We start from the raw sequence: 21,559 nt of genomic DNA on the forward strand, positions 1-21,559 counted from the left end.
ACAGAAGAGATGAAAAGCACATGGATATGCATTACTTATTTGATCCACATAATCCAATATGTCACGCTAAACTTTATAGCCAAGTATCTTCAGCAGTAAAGAAAAATAAACTGTACTAGAGTTGATGTTACACATTTGTCATACTTCATTACAAGTAACTTGTAGAACAATTTACCAACCATTTTGAAAAGGAAAGCCATTTCCTTCACAAAATAAAACAGCCCTCTTCCATTTAAGAATACAATTCATCCTAAAGTGTCTTCAATTAGAAACAATTTCAACCGAAAAGAAAACACATTGCTATAGTTAACACTTAGTAAAATATATCAATCCTGAAAGACCACCACAAACTCACTTTGATATGAATTTAAATAGCTGTAAGTACTTCGAAAAGTTTTAGTTAACTTTAAAAACCTCTCAATCTTATGTGAACTACTGGTTCGTAATATACTTAGAGAAACTAAGTAGAAAAGTAAAAAAAACAGTAAAGTCTGCCAAACGTGAAGAACATTTTACTACTAAAATAGACTAAGACAGACACACTGATTGAGCTGGTTGAAATGGTAAATATCCCTCCACCATTCACTACAGACACCTTTAATGAGTGTCCAATGAATCATTTAAAAGCAATTGTTGGCTCTCAACTGGTAAATGCCCCAGCCCCGGAAGGCACTAACCATACCCTGCTGAGAGAACAGGTGGCGAAAACAATCAAACACCATTGCCTGTGTCCATCCCTTTCTAAAATTCCAGGCTCTCTTGCCAGGAAACAAATTACCTCAATTAGGTGGTGTGATAGGTCCAAAGGAGGAGACAGACGAATGGGAGCCATATTCAACAAGATTGATTGTAAAAAATAAAAGAAACGCATAACTTTCCCTATCCTAAGGGTTTCCCTACCCGACTCCTAAACTAGGGTGCTAGTCGTCAATAGTGAGGTCAGTTACCAAAAGTCTGTCCTCTGTCCCAAAACTAAGCCAGCCCTACCACTATTACTCAACAACGGAAAGGACAGAAGGATGACTTCCTTCTAAGCACAGTTCTCCTCAATATGCGATCTTCATATAGTTCACATAGTCCTTGGCTATATTTTGTAACCAGTCCACCAGCTCTTTCAAGTGCCTTTTCCAGGCCCTTGTGTAGTGGTTCCCTTGATTTTCCAGAGTTCTTTCTGGGCTTTCTCTAATCCTTAATTGTGTCTCCGAGTATCTTCTGTACTTAACAATCCTTTGCAATCCTGTAGACCAAACACATCTCTTCTGGTTCTTACTCTTTCTATACTTCTGCCATTTACTGGGACGTGGAGTCCCTAAGTGATTCTCAATATTCTGATAACTGCCATTAACTCTGACGAGTAGGATTACTCCAATCTTAATATTCAGTTTTCCAGCATTCATTAATTTGATTTTCCCGTTTAACTTTCATGCCCCTTCTTCGGGTCTCTCCGGGTCTCTCCTTTACCTTGGGTGTAACGGGCCTGCGTCACCAGGTTGGCGTTCTTCCTTGCTTCGATGCCGTTATTTGTCAAGACAGAGTTTCTGCCTTTTTCCATTCTCCCCAGTGACACTCTTCGGTGTCTGTGTGTGGTATCAGTAATGTCAGGTTTCTCCAGTCTCGCCCCTTTCCTGCCACTACCTCTCGCGCTCTGCTCCATCCTGGGATTTTCTGTTATTTTGCAGACCTGGCACGCTCAAAGTTGAGGCTCTCCATCAGCCCCATTTGAAACCGTCGTCTGAACAATCTCTTGGTAAGCTGTTCTCTGTGTCATGCACTCCGAGCACTGCTCCTCTCCTGTGGTTTGCGGATTCGCAAACCCACGTTCTCCCAGAGTTAGCCGGCTTTCCTGTGCCAGCTGGTTTGAAAATCCCAGGTCTCTCCTTGGTTCACCTGGTATTCCCACTTTTATCACCCAACGCTGGGGCTTCCCCAGCTTCTCAGAATAGTCTTTCCTTTGTTTTGTTTTAAGAGTTGTGTTCTTCATAACTCGATTAGGTTTCTTCGTCTCAGTGATTAACAGACAGGTATTCTTCATCATTCTTACTCTTCCCAGAATAATTTGCAAAGCATTTTTCAACGTATAAACTCCCAATTCCTTGGAATCTGGTCTCAAAGGACAACAGCATAAACTCTGATATCAGAATTAAAAACAGCTGTGCTATCATCTCAAGGGAGAAGCTATCAAAAGACCAGGCAGAAATGACCGTTCCTATTTACACGTGCCTGCAAAAACATGTGTTTTCAAAATGCTCAACTTAGTCTGAATTCTTCTTAAACCTACATTCTGTGTTCATGCCATGATGTCTTGATACCAGGAATGTTTATGTGTCCGCCTTCAATCCATCAGTGACCAAGACATTAAAGGAGATGAATAAAGGTTTAGAAGGCCTTTTGGAAAATGTGCATATGTCCATTAAGCAGCTTACTAAAACAAAGATCTTTTGTTTTGAGGAAAGCAGAGGTCTTTGATACTAGGACAGTAGCAATATCTAATGCAAGCTGTAATTGTGCAGTGCAATGTGCACCAAAGAATTTGTGGTTCAATTTGAAAACCAAAAATAATTTAACGCAGCGGAGCAGCCACAATCACGTCCATATAAAGATATATTAAAATGTAAGATGAATTTACATATTTTAATCCATTATGATTTTAGCTACATAAGCATTAAGGCCGTCACTCAATTCAGAATTTTCTTGCGATTCATAATATGTGTGTCTTAGTAATGGAACAGGTCCATATATGAAATTACAAGGGAAAGACATTTTAGTACCCCACAGATAATATATAACCCCTTATGTCATTGTAACATACATTGGGCCAATCTAATCAAAGGGGAGGATTCTTGTGTGTTTTAAAGACCACCTTTCGCAGTGCTGGTCAAATCCAAAATGCCTGTCAATTTGTAAGTACTGCAGAGTTTGCTGGGTATTTAAATTTAAACAGATAGGAAGATGCAGACATTTTTGGGGAAGCAAGAGCGTGGATTGTGGTGATGGAAATTCTCCTTAAAAACCTTTTCAGAAGAACAGAATCCCTAAGAAGCCTTTCCCATAAGACAAACAGTCTGCCTGAAAGGTATTTTGGAGCAGGTAGACAGAAAGGACGTGCCCATTTGGTGGTGTACCTTGGAAATTTAGTTTACCTACCTGTCCAGGGACCTTTAAAAGACAAACCAAAACAGTGTTTCTACTAGCCCCAAAGCAATCATATCAGGTGTCTGCAGCTCTCCAGGAGGCCTTGACTACCAACCCCATCGGTCTTAGCCATCATAGTTAATTACATGGGATCACTGGAGTTTTAGGCCAAAACATCTTTGAGAGCCGCAAGTTACAGACCTCCAATTTAGACAAAGTAAATACTACATAGAAACAAAATATTTTGTGATATCATGGTTAATAAAAACTATGCCACCACAAAAAGGGGACTAGATCCGCAAATTAAACTTTGTGGAAGTATATTTAAAGTAGAATTCCCTATAACCTATAATCACACAGTAATGAATAATGCCCTGGGTATTACCCAAATTGGTATTTTCTAATTGACTGTTTGGTACAACTGGCTGAATTCGGTAGTGATTGCTTTTGGGGGTAGCAGGGGTGTCCCCCGCTTCTGGAGGTGGGGAACCAAAACATTTTTTTTTTAAAAAACAAAAAACAAAACAGCCCCTGCGGCGTCCCATTCGACCCGCATAGGAGGGACGCATCCAACGCCACAGGGTCACAACATGGATGTTCGGCGAGAAGGTAAGGGCAGTTTTATACATCCATTCCCTGACTTTACACAGGAGCAAATTAGAGCTGTGTTTGCAAGCACAGTGTACAACGTGACACACAGATTTTCAGGGATGGATAAACAACTTGCGCTGTGAAAAGCATAGTTTACATAAAAGGAAAACCATTAATAGAATTTTCTACTTTAAGTGAAATAGGATGAGGTTAGTTTCTACCCGTCCTTCTCAAGAAAATAAACTTAAATAACCAATGCCATGGTTGCAAAATATATTGCACAGAAATACAAGGAATCAGTATTCTGTCGACTTCTAAAGCCCATTAGAATTAGGTTGATTAATTTTCCATTTCAATGCTATAATCTTAAACTCTTATGACACTTCCATACATCAATATATTTTGTTCTACAAAGTAGAAGCCTTTACCTTTGAATCAATCCTTTAAAATAAGTGTAAAAAACGACCCTTAAACATTCCTGTATCTATGCCCAAGCTCGAAACCAATTTCCAACATTGAAGAGTAGAATCTGCCCTAGAAAAGGAAAATCAATATTTTTCGACGACAAGATTTCCGAGAAATGTAAGTGAATTGTGAAAAGGTAAGTCAGTCAAAGAATGGTTTGATTTTTTGGAATTGAACGAATGACTATTTCAATGTTTATAAAAAGGAGAGGATTTTACTTACTTAAAAATTATTTAAATTTGCTTTTGTACATAGGGATGTGTGGGTGTAACGTAAATGTAAACATTTGCTAGATAATAGGATGCATTTTATTTCAGGTTGAGGGGAGGGATTGTCGTGGTGGGTGAATATATTATTTATATGGGGAAATATCCTTGATCCAACCCTACAAATGTAGGTACAAATGTAGGTATATTTCATAGATAAGTCATTTCACATACAGAGCTCAAAGCTAAAAAATATACCCCGAATAAACATTCACGTGTGGGTTCAGCTACAGTTTTAACTCAACCTGTCAAGGGTTTGAGCCAAGGAACCTCCCCTATTGAGTGAATTCCTAGATCCAATCAGAAGGGTAACACAGGGATATGAGCCCTAAACTCAGATCTCAAAACCTACTCTCCATCTCGCAACAGGAGTGAAAGCCCCAAAGCCCAGCCCTATGTAGTGCTGCAGAGACTGCACCTTCGCATTTTTTCTTGTATTGTTCGCTTGTTAGGCGCTTATACAGCAAGTAAATGTTTCAAAGCGCCCACAGGGCAACAGGGAGGGAACATGTGGATGAGAAACATTAAAATAAATGAAAACATTTAAACACTGGGGGGGGAGGGGTGGGGAAGATGAACCTACCATGTCTTGTGAGTGTTCAGAACGTGCAACTGCAGAAGGGAGGGGTAAGTGCTGGGGTGCTCGTGGATGAGCACCAAATGAAGTGCAATGTCTGGTAAGTGCGAGCCTCCAGGTTGGAGGGTGTGACGAGGCAAGTGCTGAGGGTAGACAGAAGCTGGGGCAGTTTCGTGTGGGAAGTTAGGGCCCGAGGATGCAAAAGGGCCCTGGAAACCAAACAAGCAATGGTGAGATTAGCAGAGGAGAGAAGGGGGGGGGGGGTAAAGAGAAGCTTCCAGAATTAAAGAAAGTCCTTGCTCAAGACGAAGAGAAGCGATCAGCCTCATGCCCTCTGTTTAGCGAAACTCTTTACTCACAAGGAGTTGATGCCATAGCAGCGAAGAGGTCTAAAGGGGGAATTTTTTGATAGATAGAGTTGCAGATAGAGTGGTCCCCAGACGCAGACAGCCTTGTGGATGATAGAGGGATTTGAATTTAATCCGTGAAGCAACCATGAGCCAGTGGAGACTTTAGGGCAAGAGAGATGCGGTCCCTGGGCTTGAGGCCAAGGAGAAGTCTTGTTGCCCTATTCAGGATTAGCTAGATGGGTTGCAGAGTGGAAGAAGGTAGATTCAGGAGGAGGCTATTGCAATAGTCATGCCTACAGAGAACCAGGGCTCGGGTAACATTGAGCTTCTGGGGGCAGGTGAGAAAAGGTAGAATTCCTTTGAAAGTGGGACGAGATGGAGAGATGGAGAGATGGAGAGATGGAGAGATGGAGAGATGGAGAGATGGAGAGATGGAGAGATGGAGAGATGGAGAGATGGAGAGATGGAGAGATGGAGAGATGGAGAGATGGAGAGATAACTCCAAGGTTTCTGGCTTCAGAAGCAGGGGGAGAGCCCATAGAGGAAGGCCAGAGTGAAAGGAAGAGGTCGGGAGCAGGGGTCCCCAATAGGAAGGATATGATAGGATATACGATAAGGCATTTATAACGCGTCCATACACAAGTGTTTCAGGGCGCAACGAGGCAAGGGAGGGGGAACAGAGGGAAGACGGACAGCGATCCTACTAGGCCAGTGTCAGTCAGATCGCGCAAATGCATGGGAAGGGGGAGAAAAAGGGAAAGTGCGGCGTTGGGGGCTGGGGGACAGTGCAGTACATGGGATATTAGAATAAATACGCAATAAATAGAACACATCCAGCAGGTGGCAAGTGCAGGGGTAAGTGCAAACAACGGGTGTTGCGTGCTGGTGGTGGGACTGTAGTGATACAGAAACAGTCCCCATGAGCGGGGGTTGCCAGGAAGGCAGTGCAGGTGTGCAAACTGGCGGGGGAAGGGACCAGGGCCCTAGATCAGAGGGCGGCTAGGTAACCAGTGCAAATTCAGCCAGGAAGTCAGCAGGGAAGAGGAGGAGAAAAAGCAGAAGCAAAGAAAGGTTTTGAGGTGTTTCCAGAACCGGAGATGGTTCTCCTCACATTTCAGGGAGGCAGAGGCTGTTCCAGAGGGAGGCACCAGCCGAAGAAAGGTCTACCTCCAACTCGTCGTTTGGAGAAGCGTCTGACCATGAGGGAGTTGGAGGCGGATGAGCGAAGAGCTCAAGAAGGCAGGTATTTAGGAAGAGAGAGTTGAAGGTAATGAGGCCCCAGACCCCAGAAGGCCTTGTGGACAATGCAGAGGGTTTTGAACTTAATCCTCCCAGCCACTGGGAGCCAATAGAGAGATTTCAGTCCTGGAGAGATACCATCCCTGGGCTTGAGGCCAAGGACAAGTCTCGCAGTCCTGTTCTGGAAGAGTTGCAGAGGGCGGAGAGTAGAAGGAGCCAGATTTAGAAATCGGCTGTTGCAATTGTCCAGCCTAGAGAGAACCTGAGCTCTGGAGACAATGAGCTTCTGGGGGAAAGAGAGGAAGGGAAGAATACCTCTCAAAAGGTGAAGCTGGTAGTGTGACTTCTTAGAGAGGTGAGAGATGTGAGGACAGAAGGAGAGAGTGGAGTCGAAGATGACCCAGAGGTTGTTAGCTCCACAGGTGGGAGCATCGGGGGGCCAATGGAGTGAGAGGAGGGTGCAGGTGTGTCGATGAGGAGAATTTCAGTCTTACTGGCATTGAGGCAGAGATCCTTGGCAGCGCACCACTCCTGGATGGAGGCCAGACAGTCCAATGAGAGAGGGAGAAGAGGTGGCGGAGGGTAGCCTGAAAATGAGCTGAGTGTCATCCGCATAGCACTGGAAGTTGGGGCAGAGCTCGGCAATGTGGTGGGCAAGAAATGCCAGGCATGGGTTGAACACACCAGGGAGAGAGCTTAGACCCCTTGGGAACACCGCATTTAGTGATAGAGGAAAGGAAGGAACCCAATTGAACCTGGGACGGACAGAGAGGAAAGAAGTCAGCCATGCCAGGGCCTGGCTGCTGATACGCAGGTTATCACAGAGACGGTTGAGCAGGATGGCATGGTTAACCGTGTCAAAGGCAGAGGAGAGATCAAGTAAGATGATGACACAATGGGTGTTGGCGTCACGGTTTGAGAGCAGGTCTTCACGCATGTTCAGGAGAGCAGTTTCCGTGCTTCTGGTGGCTCTGAAGCCAGACAGATGATCATGGAGACAACCAACAGATTCAGTGTGAAGATTGAGCTGGGAGATGGCCAACTTTTCCAAGAGTTTGCGAAGGAAAGGAGTGATGGAGATTGGGCGATAGTTAGCCGGGCAGGACGGGTCAGCAGAGGGTTTAAGAAGAGGGTGCACAAGGGAGTGCTTCAGGGGGAGGGGAAGACTCCAGTGGCGAAGGAGTGGGTGCAGAAATCGGCCAAGGCAGGCGCCAGGGAGTCGATGTAGTCCTTGATGATTTTGGAGGAACAGGAATGAATCTGTTTTGACGAGATGTTCATAGATCGGACTTCTCTAGAAACCTCGTCAGGGGAGAACAGGGGAAAGGAAGAGAAGGAGCGAGTAGAGGTGGCCGAAGAAGTGCCAGAGGAGGAGCAGGGAGTAGAAGGGGCAAGGGGAGAGGAGGAAAGAGAAGACAGGGTGTCCTGAGTTTTAGAGATGAAATGAGAAGCCAGTGCTGTGCAGAGGGTCTGGGAAGGGACAGGAGAGGTAGACACTGTGGCTGGATTAGCCAGTTCCTTGCAGATTTTAAAGAGTTCAGCCGAGTTGTTAGAAGCCTCAGATGCGGGTTTGGATGTGAGCTCTCTTCTTGGTGAGGACAGAGAGCCGGTATTGCCTTTGGAGCAGGCTGCAGGCCAGTTTGTCAGAGGATGCACATGAAGCACAGCAATTCCTCTCAGCCACCCTGCACTTGCGTTTAAGGGTGAAGAGGTCAGAGTCGACCCAGGAGTTGCACTTGGCTTTAGGCGGATCCTCATGGCAGGGGCAAGAACATCAAGTGTGTCAAAGACTGCAGAGTCAAGCATGGAAAAAGCTGTGTCAGGGTATGAGTCAGCCAGAGGGGCAGGGGGAGGTAAGAAAGCGGCGGCGAAAGCCTCAACCGACAAACGCGCTTCATGGGTCGGATGACCGAAAAGGGGGGTGGCAGTGATGGAGTTGGCTTGGCCTGAGGGGTAGAGAGGGTGAGCTTGGAGGAAAGGAGAAAGTGATCACTCCAGCAGAGGGGAGTAGTGAGAGGGATAGAAAGGGGGAGGTCTGAGGAGATCAGAACATCCAGAGTGTGCCCCGAAGAGAGTCGGGCCAGAGGGGAGAAGAGAGAGAGTCGCAAAGGTCGCGAAAGAGTCCAGAGGAAGGGCAGGAAGCATCCAGGTGGATGTTGAAGTCTCCAAGAAGGAGGTGAGTGGTGGAGACCAGGAGGGAAGAGGAGAGGTCAGCCCACTCAGAGGGGAAGGAGGAGATCTGACCAGGTGGCCGATCGATAGTAGCCACAGTAAGGGAATGGCTATGAGAGAGAGAGAGAGAGAGACTGCAGACGAGGCATTCGAAAAAGGAGTAGGCCTGCGTGGGGATGACAAGAGGCAGGAATTGAAGCGAGTGGCCAGTGTGTTGCAAAGGGCCGGGGAGGAGACTTCGGAAGGGTTGGCTAGTTCCCTGCAGATTTTGAAAAGTTCAGGTGTGTTGTTGGATGAGCCAGATCCCATGCCTGAATGTGGGCCCTTTACTTGGCACAGATAGAGAGTCTGTATTGCCTTTGGAGCAGGCAGCAGGCCAGTTTGTCAGAGGGTAAACCTGAAGTGTGCCACTTACGTTCCGCCACTCTGCACTTTCGTTTCAGGGCTGCAAGTTCGGAGTTATACCAAATGTTACTCTTAGAGGTGGGTTTCAGGTGGATCCTCATGACTGGGGCAAGAATGTCAAGGGTGTTAGTGATGGACAGGAGGAAGTTGCTGAGAGCAGTGTTAGATAGTGGTAGTCTCTGAGTTGGGGGGGCAAAATGGGATAAACGTGGAAGTGAAAACAGCAGCCGACACTAGTTTCATTGAGCAGATGTTCGTGAATGAGGTTGGCAGGGCTTTTGGAGATGCGGTCAGAGGAGAGAAGAGAGTGGTCTGACCAAGAGAGTGGAGTGACCAGAGGAGATGAGAGAGGGAAGTCGGAGTGGAGGAGAATGTCTAGAGTGTATCCAGCTGAGTGGGGTGGACCAGAAGGGAGAATGGAGAGTGAAAGAGAAGTGCAGAGATCAATGAAGAGTGGATGCTGTGCCAGGTGTGTCCAAATGGATGTTAAAGTCGCCCAAGAGGATCAGGTTGGAAGAGGTAGAAAGTAAGGAGGAACTAAAATCAGCCCATTCAGAGAGGAACCAAGCTAGCGCCTGGAGGCCGGTAAATGGTAGCAATTGGAGAAGGGAGAGATGACCAACTTGCATACCAGGCTCTCAAAGGAAGAGTAGAGCTGGGTGGGTAAGGTGGAAGAAGGAACCCCACTGCCAGCACATTGAGGCTACGGCTTGTAAATGATCGTAAAGTCGTCAGGTAAGAGGGAGTCAAACGCAGTGACTGAGCTTGCATCAAACAATGAATCAGTAAGAGTAAGTACGTCGGTGTCTTCAAGAAGGAGGCAGACGTCAGCAGAGTTTTTTGGCTGAACGGGCGTTAAGAGTCGCCACATGGAGACTGTCTCTGCCTTTGAAGGTTTTCTGAGGTGGAGTACGGAGGGAGGGGGCGGGAAAGAGGGATAGAGGGATAGAGGGATAGAGGGATAGAGGGATAGAGGGATAGAGGGATAGAGGGATAGAGGGATAGAGGGATAGAGGGATAGAGGGATAGAGGGATAGAGGGATAGAGGGATAGAGGGATAGAGGGATAGAGGGATAGAGGGATAGAGGGATAGAGGGATAGAGGGATAGAGGGATAGAGGGATAGAGGGAAAGAGGGAAAGAGGGAAAGAGGGAAAGAGGGAAAGAGGGAAAGAGAGAATATATGTATATATAGAAACAGGAGAAGGAAGAAAGTTAATGAGGGAAGGCAGGATCCGGTCCAAGAGAAGGAGGTTGGCTTGTATTTGTATTTTGTATTTGTATTTTATTTATTTGTATAGCGCAAACCAGGCCCGGAGGCTACCGGGCGCATATCTTGAAAGCAGTGGTTACATAAATTGCATACAGTGATTATATGACAGTCAATAAATATAACATAGAAGTAGGCATAGGTAAGTAGTGCAGCGATACATGGTTTGTCGATAGTACATCCGTACATAGGTTATTGCATCTCGTTTTGGAATGTAGCTTGGGCATTGGTAGTGACTAGCCAACATTTGGATCTGTGTTTGAATAGGTTTAAGGAGGGGAGGTTTCTGATAGTCAAGGGGACAGCGTTCCACAATTTGGCTGCCAGGACTGGGAAGCTAGATCCACCAGCTGTTTGGAGCTTGTATCTAGGTATCAGTAGACTCTGGTTCAGGGTAGATCTAAGTGAGCGCGCTGGGGTATAAAGCGTGAAACGTGTGGAGAGATAAGTGGGGGCCAGGTTATTCATGCATTTGTAGGTTAGGGCAAGCGATTTTAGTGAGATCCTTTGGGTGACTGACAACCAATGAAGGTTCTTCCTGGTATCCGAGATGTGTGCAGATCTGGGAATGTTGAGGGCTGCCCTGATGGCGTTATTGTGTATGATCTGGAGCTTGCTAGGTTACCCTGATTAGTGCCCTGGTACTACAGTGCATTGCAGTAGTCCAGTTTGGACATGACCAGGGTCCTAGCAAGGGTAGTACAGTTGTGCGTGGAAAGAAAAGGACGACATGCTGTGATCAGCTTGCAGGTATAGGCGGCGGCCGCCGCAACTGCATTTGTCTGTGAAGGGAGAGGGTGGATTTGAGGTAGATTCCCAACGTTTTGGTATCTTTGGAGACTTTTATTAGATTTCCATCAATGTTAAAGGAGCTGAACATAGGGTTCAGCTTGTTTAGTCTTTGCTGAGTGCCTAGGATGACGAGCTCTGTCTTGTCATCATTGAGACAGAGCTCATGTTGGGCCATCCATGTATGAATGACATGGTAAACGTCATTTAAGGCTTTTGAATCTACTGTGTAATCACCCGTGATGGGGATGAGTATCTGGGTGTCATCAGCATAGTTTGTGTAGGTGACACCCAGGTAGTTAAGCACATCAAATAAGGGTTTAGTAAATACATTATAGAGGGTAGGGGATACACACGAACCTTGGGGGACTCCGCAAGGGACTGGTGCTGGGTCAGCTGCGGAGGTGGGCGAGAATACCCTCATCTGTCTGTTATCCAAGAAGGATTGAATCCAGTTTGTGGCCATGTCGGAGAAGTGAGCTGCAGTTTTTAGGTGGTGACAGAGGATTTGGTGATTGACCAGATCGAAGGCAGCCGATAAGTCTAAAAGTAGTAAGAGGGCTAGTTTCCCTTTGTCTTTGAGATCCTCGATTTGGGTTTTGAGATCGAGGAGGGCAGTCTCCGTGCCGTGCTTCGGTCTGAAGCCGGATTGTCTCGTGCCTAGTAGGTTGTTTGATTCCAGATAGTTCTGTATCTGGAGGTAGGCTGCTCTATCTAGGATTTTTAGTAGAAATGGGACCGTTGTGATGGGCCTGTAATTGGTTGGAACCTCTGGGTCTAAGGTGGGTTTTTTTAGGAGAGGAATGACCCAAGCATCCTTCAGGTTATTGGGGACCACTCCCGATTGAAAGGAAGCATTAATAAAAGTGGTGATAAAAGGGGCGAGGTCATGAGCCGAATCCTTAATGATCGGGGCTGGACAGGCGTCCCCTTGGCAGTTCGAAGGTTTTAAGTTGCAAATGATTTTTTCAACCTCCAGAACGGAGAGCGGTGTGAAGCTGAACGGCACCGGGGAGTCAGGGGTAGTTATTTTAGGTGGCCTGGTATTGCTAAATATAGGGGTGTGGAGGGTATTTTGTTTGGCGTTGATTTTGGATTGCAAGGTGGATATTTTGTTAAGAAGGGTGCTTTGTATATTGTTGCACCAGGTGCTGTCCTTGGTGCACGTGTCCGGGGCGGGTGAGGGAGATTCTAGCTCTTTGAGGATTTTGAACAATTCTCTAGTGTTAGATTCTGCCTGGGATATTCGTGAATTGTATGTCTCCTTTTTGGCTTGTAGTATGGCCTCCTTATAATTAAGAGGTAATCAGAAGGGAGGCTTTATTAGTTGCGCTAGGGTGACTTTTCCAGAGGGCTTCGGCCTTGCGCTTTTCTTTGCGCAGAGTGTTGAGCTGTGGGGTGAACCAGGAGTTCAGGTGGGACTGTTTGGCTTTACGGATCTTTAGTGGAGCTATGCTCTCAATGGCAATGGTCATTAGGCTGTTATAGGTGTCTACTAAGGCAGTAGGGTCCTTATCTTTGTGCTGTGCAGCAAGAGTGTTCAGACAAGGGAGGATGAGAGGAAGCAATTTCTCCCTGGTGATATCTTTTTTGTTTCTGGTAGGTATAGCGGGGGCTATTGTAGGTGTGGGCTGGGGGTTGGTGGCTGGTAGGAGGAAGGTAATAACATGATGGTCGGACCAGGCGCAGGCATCGTTAGAAGTGATATTGGTGTTACAGTTGAGGTCGGCTAGCCAGTCGAGCGTTCTACCTTTGATGTGTGTGGGGTCACGAATACGCTGCTGGAAGCCTAGGTTGGAGAGGGTGGTGTCTACTTCAGTGGCCATGTGGTCCTTGGGATCTGAGAGGCCTAGGTTGAGGTCGCCTAGTAGCAATATCTGAGAGTTGGGCTTCGTGTTAATCGACAGGGTGGAGGCAACATCAATGAAAGAGCCCAGTGGGCCTGGAGGTCTGTATATAAGGTGGAGTGTTGCTGTATTGGTAGGGGAAAGCGATAGTTTCACTGAGAGATATTCTGCAGAACTAAGATGTGTGTGGGGAGCAGCTCTCATAACGATTTTGTCACTATGTATAAAAGCGGCGACTCCTCCTTTCGACAAGTTGGAGTGGCGGTCGTTTCTAATAATGGTATAGCCCATAGGTATGGATAGAGCGAGGAGTGGGCCAGAGGCATCATGTAACCAGGTTTCGGTAATAGCTAGGAAGTCAAGGTTCTGGACAGTGATGAGGTCTGCGATGTCAAGGGCATGAGCCGTGAGGGATCTTGCATTGATAAGGGCTCCCTTTAGTGCTGAGACGGGTGAGGTGGGAAGTGGAGGACTAGGCGTTGCGATTGAGTTGGGCAGTGGGAGAGCAGAACGATTGTGCACAGTACAAGGTGGTCTAGGCAGTCTAGTTCTAAGTCTGCTATTCCTTTGTTGTAGAGTACATGGAATGTTTGGAGTGGGTTTGGTAGCAAAGTGCTTGAGCCAAAGGGCTGGGTCATTGAGGTAGGGGTTCGATGGAGGGTCAGGATGGTAAAGCATGGTTGAAGGGAGAGTGGGTTGGCTGTTGTGGAAGGTCTTAGTGGTGCTTGCACGGTAGGTGGCAGCAGTGCAGGCTAATAGTCCTTTGTGGATCCTGAACCAGGATAGTGACACTGTGGTAGACATTAATGATGCAACTTGATGAGAAGAAGCCCGCCAAGAGGAATTCCTACTTTGTGCCACCCTTAATGGGAGAGGATGTGAAAGGGGAAAGAGTAGAGAAGACAAGTCCATAGGTCTGGAGAGGGGACAGAGAAGAGGATATCGGTGAAGGTCTCTCTGGAAGATGCACTGACAAAGGTGTCTGCGATGGGAAGGCCAGGATTTGCACACAGGATGTCTTTTTTGTGCTTTGTCCGTCCAGATTTCATGAGATAGGGAAGATAAGTGATAGTGTAGCAGTTAGAGAAGATTGGAGAGATGGTGAGTGCCATCTCAGTGGCAGAGGATAGATGAGAGAAGGAAAAGAGGGGGGGAGGCTGCACTACACAGTCCTGGCCCTTACTCCAAGGCAGCCTAGGAGTTAAGGAGGGCACACATACACATTTAGACCAATAGGTGGTGTGCAAGATTCAATTTAAACTGATCACAATGCACAAAAATTGATACAAGTTGCAAAGCACACCCCACTAGATTTGATTTTAAAAAGGATCACAATGCAGTGCACAAAATGGATGCAAGAAGGGAAAGTTAAGAAAATAGATAGCCATGGGAGAAGAGGCAGAATAGGATAGGTACAGTTACAGTTCAAGGAGATAGATGGTGGGGGAGGCAATAGGACAGTTCAGCCATCACTCACATTTGCGCAAAAGGGGGCAAAAGGGGTGCTGTAGACCAAGTTCATGCAGGAGCAAGATGAGCAGAGGAGGCTAGAGCACTGTTTGTGGAGGGGCACTAATGTGGGGGTTCTTTCAGGCACAGACAGGTGCCTTAAGAGTGGCGCCTTTGGAGGGGGCGCTAGCGTTCAGCTTCCGGATTGGCTGTTCAAGTGTGGAACACGAGGCAATCAGAGCAGCATCATTCCAGCGTCTGATGCATTGCTACGAGTACGGCCATTTTGAAAAGGGTGCAGCTAGTACGAAAAGTATGGCCCAGATGAGAAAGCCAACACAGATTTCACAGCGCCCTCACGATTGACGATAGTGCTGCAGAATGCTTGCTGCTTGCACATTAGAGCGCACTCTCAACCGTTGTAGCCCACCAAGGCCTACCTGTTCTTTGATGCAGCCGTGTTCACGGAGCTTGCCCAAGCCTCGTGGTGATGAGTGAGGCTCTCAATGGCCCAGAGAAGTGTGTGACCAGTGGTTTTGTATGCCTCTAGTGATTTAGAAGTTAAGCACCTTTAAGTAAGTATTAAGTAAGCATTAAGTAACTCGCAACCACCACCCCCCACCCCCCACCCCCATCTTGTCGGGCAATGGAAAAGTAGCACTTCTGCAGTTGATCGTTCCACCTTCCTGCAGCTAAAAATCCAACACCAAAGCAATCAAAAACATAGACCCTCTTGAACCACTCATCTCCCACCCTCATATATTGGTGCATTTTCTTTCTCCTTTCCCAACATACACTACTCTTGCCTCCATGGTTCATCAAGCCATTTTCCTTGAAATACTTAAAAACCGCCAAACACCTGGCCATGTGTTCCAACTTCACAAGAGGCATGGTGTTGTCTGCAAAAAACAGTATTGTGCCAAAGTCTGAAATACAGTGGAACATTGGCACCAGAGCTTGCAATGGCCATCTAGATCACTCAAAAACGGGGTGCAATGTGTTGGTTCAAGTACACAGCCTTGCACGACTAACTAGAAAGTCAGATGTGGGTTTGCCCAAAAAGCTCAAGCGCATAGGGACATAGTTCTCATGCAGCCACCACAAGGCCTTCAAGAGAAATCCAAATCTAGGCCAAAGAATCCCACAAACATCTGTTTACTGAATCAAATGCTGTTCTTAAAATCAACTATGGCTGCCTACAGATTCCCAATCCACCCCTGAAGGCATACAGATTCCCACTCCACCCCTGAAGGTCCACATGTGGGTTAAGAGAGAAGCAGAGACTCAACTTGCTTACCCTCACTCAAGTTAATTTGCACCTAGCAAATGATATCCTGCCTACAGAGTCAATCTTGCACCCAGAGTAGGATCAACTTCACATATAATGTTTGGGTGTGTCAATTATGCAGATAGTCTATAGTTCAAGGGGGAAACCAGTGTCACCTTTAGTTAGCTCAATTAGATGGCACTGTAAACCCAGTTATTGGTATGGAAAGTGAAGATGTAAGGGATCTGGTATGGAAGGAAGGCTATAGCCAATAATTAGCATTTTACCCACTCACTGAATGGCCATGGCTATGGCTATGCTAGCTTCGAAGGTCATTCTCACCTACTGGCTGTCCCTACCCCCCACAAACACACCACCCTTGTTTCCTCTGAGCTAGCCCTGTGCTTTTAAGGTGATGCCAGTGTTCGTTTTAGACAATCCTATCAAAGGAAATGGCTTAAGCTCCTGGTATAACACAATGTCCTAATCACATGTGCCTTCAGCGACTTAATTTAGAAGAAATGTGTGTCCTGACATTCAAGTGCTGTCAAAGCCAACAGTTTTGACTCTTATACAGGCATTGGAGAGGTAGTCGACAGGCATACAGGATCCCCAGTTACAGGTATGAGGTTTTATATTCTTCTAAGTAAGCAAAATGTAAAGCATCTGCAGTTGCAGTATTTCAGGGCTTTGTGCTATTTAGGATAGACGCTCCTTTACGATTCAGTCACATAGGTCTCAGTATTATATGGCATAGATGAACAAGTTACTTCTTACCTTGTAACATTCTTTCGATGGGATGTTCCTCCGACGTATTCCTTATCTTTGATAGATCATCTCCCAGCTTGCTGGCCTCAGAACTTTTTTTTCAGTAGAGGGCGCTGCGCGTCGACGTCCCTCGAGCCGATGTCCCTCGACGGCCTCTGTATCGGCGCCAACGTCATCACGCGTATAAATAGACTCGCGCAGCGTCCGTTGCTCAGTTCCGTTTTGACGTAAACAGTTGTTTTACATGAATTGGTTATTGACCTTGAAGGAGCGTAAGCTGCAACCACAAGGGAAGTATTACTGCGGAGATGGATGGGAGGGGCGATGAGGAATACGTCGGAGGAACATCCCATCGAGAGAACGTTACCAGGTAAGAAGTAACTTGTTCTTCGAAGGGATTGTGTCCTCCGACGTATTCCTTATCTTTGATAGACTCCCATAGCAGTGGTGTGTAATTTGGAGGTGGGAGTAAAAACACCACGTTTCATTTTAGGAATGAACAGAATGTAATACGGCTTTGCCAAACCTAGTCTCTTGACTAGAGGAGGAATCCAGGTTGTAAAATCTTGTGAAGGTATGTGCCGACGACCATGTGGCAGCCGCACAAATGTCTCGAACTGGAACCCCTCTTTGGAGGGCCGAGGAGGCTGCGATACCCCTGGTTGAATGAGCCCTAAGATTTTGAGGAGGCTCTTTCCCTGCTAGCTTGTAACATTCCAGAATGGACAAAATAATCCATCTGGACATGGTTTGTTTTGTTATCGGTAGTCCCAATTTGTGCCCCGAGTAACCTACAAACAGTTGGTCTGCTTGCCTAATCCTAGCAAGTCTGCTGATGTAAAAGCTTAAAGCCTACTTGGGTCCAGCCTACGTAGCCTTTCTTCCTCTTTCCCCAGATGGGGAGGTGGATAGAATGAAGGTAAGGTAATTTTCTGAGTGATGTGGAATTCAGAAACCACCTTTGGGAGGAAATTAGGCTTCACCTGTAGGACAACTTTGTCTTCATGAAAAATTGTGTGAGGGGGTTTACAAGATAGAGCTTGTAATTCGCTCACCCTTCTAGCAGATGTTAAAGCCACTAATAAGACAGTTTTAAGGGTGAGAAATCCTAGCGAACAAGAGTGGAGTGGTTCGAAAGGAGTACCCATCAGGAAATTTAAGACTAAATTTAAGTCCCATAAAGGAACCTGGAAAGGTCTTGGAGGGTAGACATTAGTTAATCCCTTTAGAAATTGTATTACTAAGGGTAATTTGAAATACGAAGGCTCCTCTGCAGTTCGCTTGAATATCGATAGCGCTGCGCGATAGCCCTTGATAGTGCCAACTTGAAGGCCTGAATTTGCCAAGTAGAGTAGAAAGGATAACACAGTTGGTGTACCACATGAAATGGGTCGATATTCTCTTCTCTACACCAGCTGCAAAATTTGTTCCAACGGCAGCGGTATAAAGACTTTGTTGCTGGCCTTCTGGCCGAAAGCAACACCTCCATGACGTCATCAGGGAGGTCCCAATCCTTGTATCTCAACCTTTTAGAAGCCAGGCGTGAAGGTTGAGGGTTCCGATGTCTGGATGGAGAACCTGACCTCCCTTCTGTGAGAGAAGATTCTCCTTGAGTGGAAGACGAATTGGAGGGCAGATGGACATGTCCAGAAGGTCTGGGTACCACGTACTCCTGGCCCAGTCTGGGGCAATTAGGATCATGGTCCTCCGAATCTTCTCAACCTCCTGATCATTTGAGGAATGACGGGGACTAGTGGAAACGCATACAGGAGTGGAAACTCCCAGTCCACTACGAACGCATCCCCTAGAGCTCCTCTCGGGGGAAATTCCCTTGAACAAAACAGATCGCACTTCCTGTTGGTACTGGTGGCGAACAGATCCCCTTGAGGGGTTCCCCAAAGGGCGAAGATATCCTGAAGGACTTCCTGAGGTAGTTCCCACTCGTGGGAGACTATACCCTGCCTGCTCTGAGCGTCCGCCGTCAAGTCCTTCTCTCCGGCTAGGTGAGCTGCCGATAGAGATTCCTTCTTGAACTGGCCAAAACCAGAGCTGCATTGCCTCTCTGCACAGTGGCAGTAATCCTACGCCTCCTCTTTTGTTGAGTTAGTGCATGGCCACTGTGTTGTCCGTCATTATCAGGACATTCTTCCCCTGTACAGATGGCAGAAAAGCTTTCAGCGCTAGTATGATTGCTCTCAGCTCTAACAGGTTGATATGTAGTCTGGACTCCGATGGAGACCAATGACCGCTGATGGTCAAGTCGTTGGTATGGGCTACCCACCCTGTGAGTGAGGCATGTGTGACTACTGTTATCTCCGGCCATGGTTGCCAAAACAATTCTCCCTTCAAGATGTTTTTCTGGCAGGCCCACCACTGAAGGTCTCTTGCCACCTTGTCCGGAGCCTGAAGGAGGTCTGTCATTCTCCCTGAGAATTGCGACCACTGAGTTCTCAGTGCCCACTGAAGAGACCTCATTCTAAGGCTGGGAGACGTTGGACATTTTGAAACTTGGTGACCATCTGCAGAATATCTTGAGCCCTCACCTCTGGTGGCGAGGCTTTTCCCAGGGAAGTGTCCAGAACCGCTCCAATGAACTGGAGTCTCTGTGATGGTATCATCTGTGACTTCTTTAAATTGAGGGAGAAGCCCAGTTTGTGAAGGAAGTGGCAGACAATCTAGCTGAGTCTGAGCTTGTTCCGGAGATACAGCTCTGATCAGCCAATCGTCCAGGTAGGGGTAGACGTGAATCCCTTCCCTCCTTAGACTTGCAGCCACTACCGACATTAGCTTGGTGAAGACCCTCGGGCGGAGGTCAGCCCAAATGGCAGAACTCGAAATTGATAATGAGAGCCGCCAATTGCGAACCTCAGGTGTTTCCTATGTTTGAGATGGATTGGCACATGGAAATAAGCATCCTGGAGGTCCAGAGATACCAGCCAGTCCTGGAGCTGGAGGGCCTGAAGGATCTGAGAGAGAGTTACCATCTTGAACTTGTCCTTCCTGAGGAACTTGTTCAATTCTCGTAAATCCAAGATAGGTCTCAGTCCTCCGTCTTTCTTCGGGATGAGAAAGTAGGGGGGGGAGTACCAGCCCTTGTTCCTCTCCGCTACAGGTACCGGTTCTATGGCACCTTTCTCTAGCAGGTCTACAATTTCCTGCAAGAGGAGCGGATCTGGAACTTTCCGAGAGCTGTTCCTCGATGGATGACTGAGGGATGCGCAGAAAAGGCAGGCAGTAACCTTGGACAACTGTCTCCACTGCCCAAGCATCTGACGTAATAGCCTGCCATTCCGTCAGATATTGAGTTAACCTGCCCCCTACTGGTGTCTTGTGAGGAGAGTCCTCAGAGCGGTTTGGAGGCGGCTGATGCAGATGCCGAGGGTAAAGAGGCACCTGCTGAGGCTTTTGTATTTTTACCCCGTCCACCTCAGGTGAATTTTTTCTGACCCCTTTAATTTTTTCTGACCCGGCTGTCCTCTGCCTCTTCCGAATGCGGAATAGAAGCGAAAGGACTTACCTCTCCAAGAGGTTCCTGAGGGGCGATATGGTGTTTGACGGATTGCAGCTCCTAGGGATTTTGCTGCTGCCTTTGATGTTTGTAGTTTTTCTAAACTGTCATCTGCCTTCTTACCAAACAAAGAAGAGCCGTCAAAGGGCATATTCAAGAGTCTGCTTTGCACATCTGGAGCAAAACCAGACTTTCGCAACCAAGCAAATCTCCGGGTTGTTGTACTTGCCGCCATGGCCCTGCTGATGCTGTCAGCAGAATCGATGCCAGTTAGAAGGGATTCGCACATAGTGTCTTTACCATCCTTGATGTTTAGGAACGCTTCCCTTTCTTCATCCTCCGGGAGGCAGTCAGCCGCTGATGAAGCACACTCCCAAAGTGTGTGACTGAACCTTGCGAGCGTACAAGTAGCATTGATGTATTTCCACGCCATGATACATGCAGAAAATACTTTTTTGGCCATAGAGTCATATCTCTCATCATCCCTGTCCTGTGGAACAGTAGGGTAAGCCGATTTACTACCTGATGAAGTAGCTGCCTGAACAACCAGACTCTCCAGAGTTGGGTGTTTGGATAAATATTCAGGGTCAGCAGAAGACACCCTATATTTAGCTGATAATTTTTTGTTAACCGCCGTGATTACCTCAGGTGTTTCCCAGTTTGCCAATATTCTCCTTTGTAATGCCGCATGAAATGGCACCACAGGATCCTCCTGTGGACCTTTGACCAAGATGTCTTTGAGGTCGTCTTGCTGAAAAGCAGGTGAGGGTGTGGACCACCCCATAAATTCTATAATCCTTGCCATCAAGGTTCTATAAGGGTATTTCAGCATGTTCCCCTGGGTCTGGTCTGGCAACCCACTTGCTTCCTGTAAGGAATCTTGGAGGTCTTTGAGCCTACCTTCCTCAGGAGGTAAATTCCTCTGGTACAGGAGTTGCAGATCCCTGCAACTCAAAAAGGTCTTTCCTGATCCGAATCCTCCCCTTCTTCATAAATAGATAAAACTCTGGAGTGATCAGGTCTTGAAAATGATATAAATCCCATTTCCAGAGCGGAAGGGGCCAAATTCGTCACGACTGGCTGAGAAAACGTCGACGCGGACGTTAAAGGCTTCGAAGCCATCGAAAAAGGCATCGAGAAAGGTGGTAAAGGCCTCGAACTCTAGAGTATCAGAATTCTACTCGAGGTTGTCGACGACATTCTTGTGATCGAGGCTCTGGGTATGGCCACTGGCTGTGAGGTGGCCGTGGGTTTGTCCTTTCTTGGCGTCAACTCGACTGACCTGTGCGTCAAAGAACCCTTCGATAACGGCGTCGAAGACGCCAATCTATGCGTCGAAGGGATCTTCGACGGCGAAGACGCAACCTTGCCTTTACTCGAGGGTTCGTGACGCTCTCGAGTGGCTCCTTTCGCTGGGTGCTGCGACTCGCGGCGTTTTGATTTTTCGGGTCTTTCACCCAGGGTA

The 21,559-nt window shown here is 47.0% G+C and overlaps 1 protein-coding gene across 3 annotated transcripts in view; it reads right to left on the reverse strand.

Annotated features, from left to right (window-relative positions):
• Positions 1–21,559, reverse strand: part of KLHL18 (kelch like family member 18) — a 590,797-nt gene that overhangs the window by 347,749 nt on the left and 221,489 nt on the right. The window lies entirely within an intron of this gene.

This window comes from Ambystoma mexicanum, chromosome 2p, assembly GCF_040938575.1.
Source record: "Ambystoma mexicanum isolate Mex_15411 chromosome 2p, UKY_AmexF1_1, whole genome shotgun sequence".
NCBI classification, from domain to species: domain Eukaryota; kingdom Metazoa; phylum Chordata; class Amphibia; order Caudata; family Ambystomatidae; genus Ambystoma; species Ambystoma mexicanum.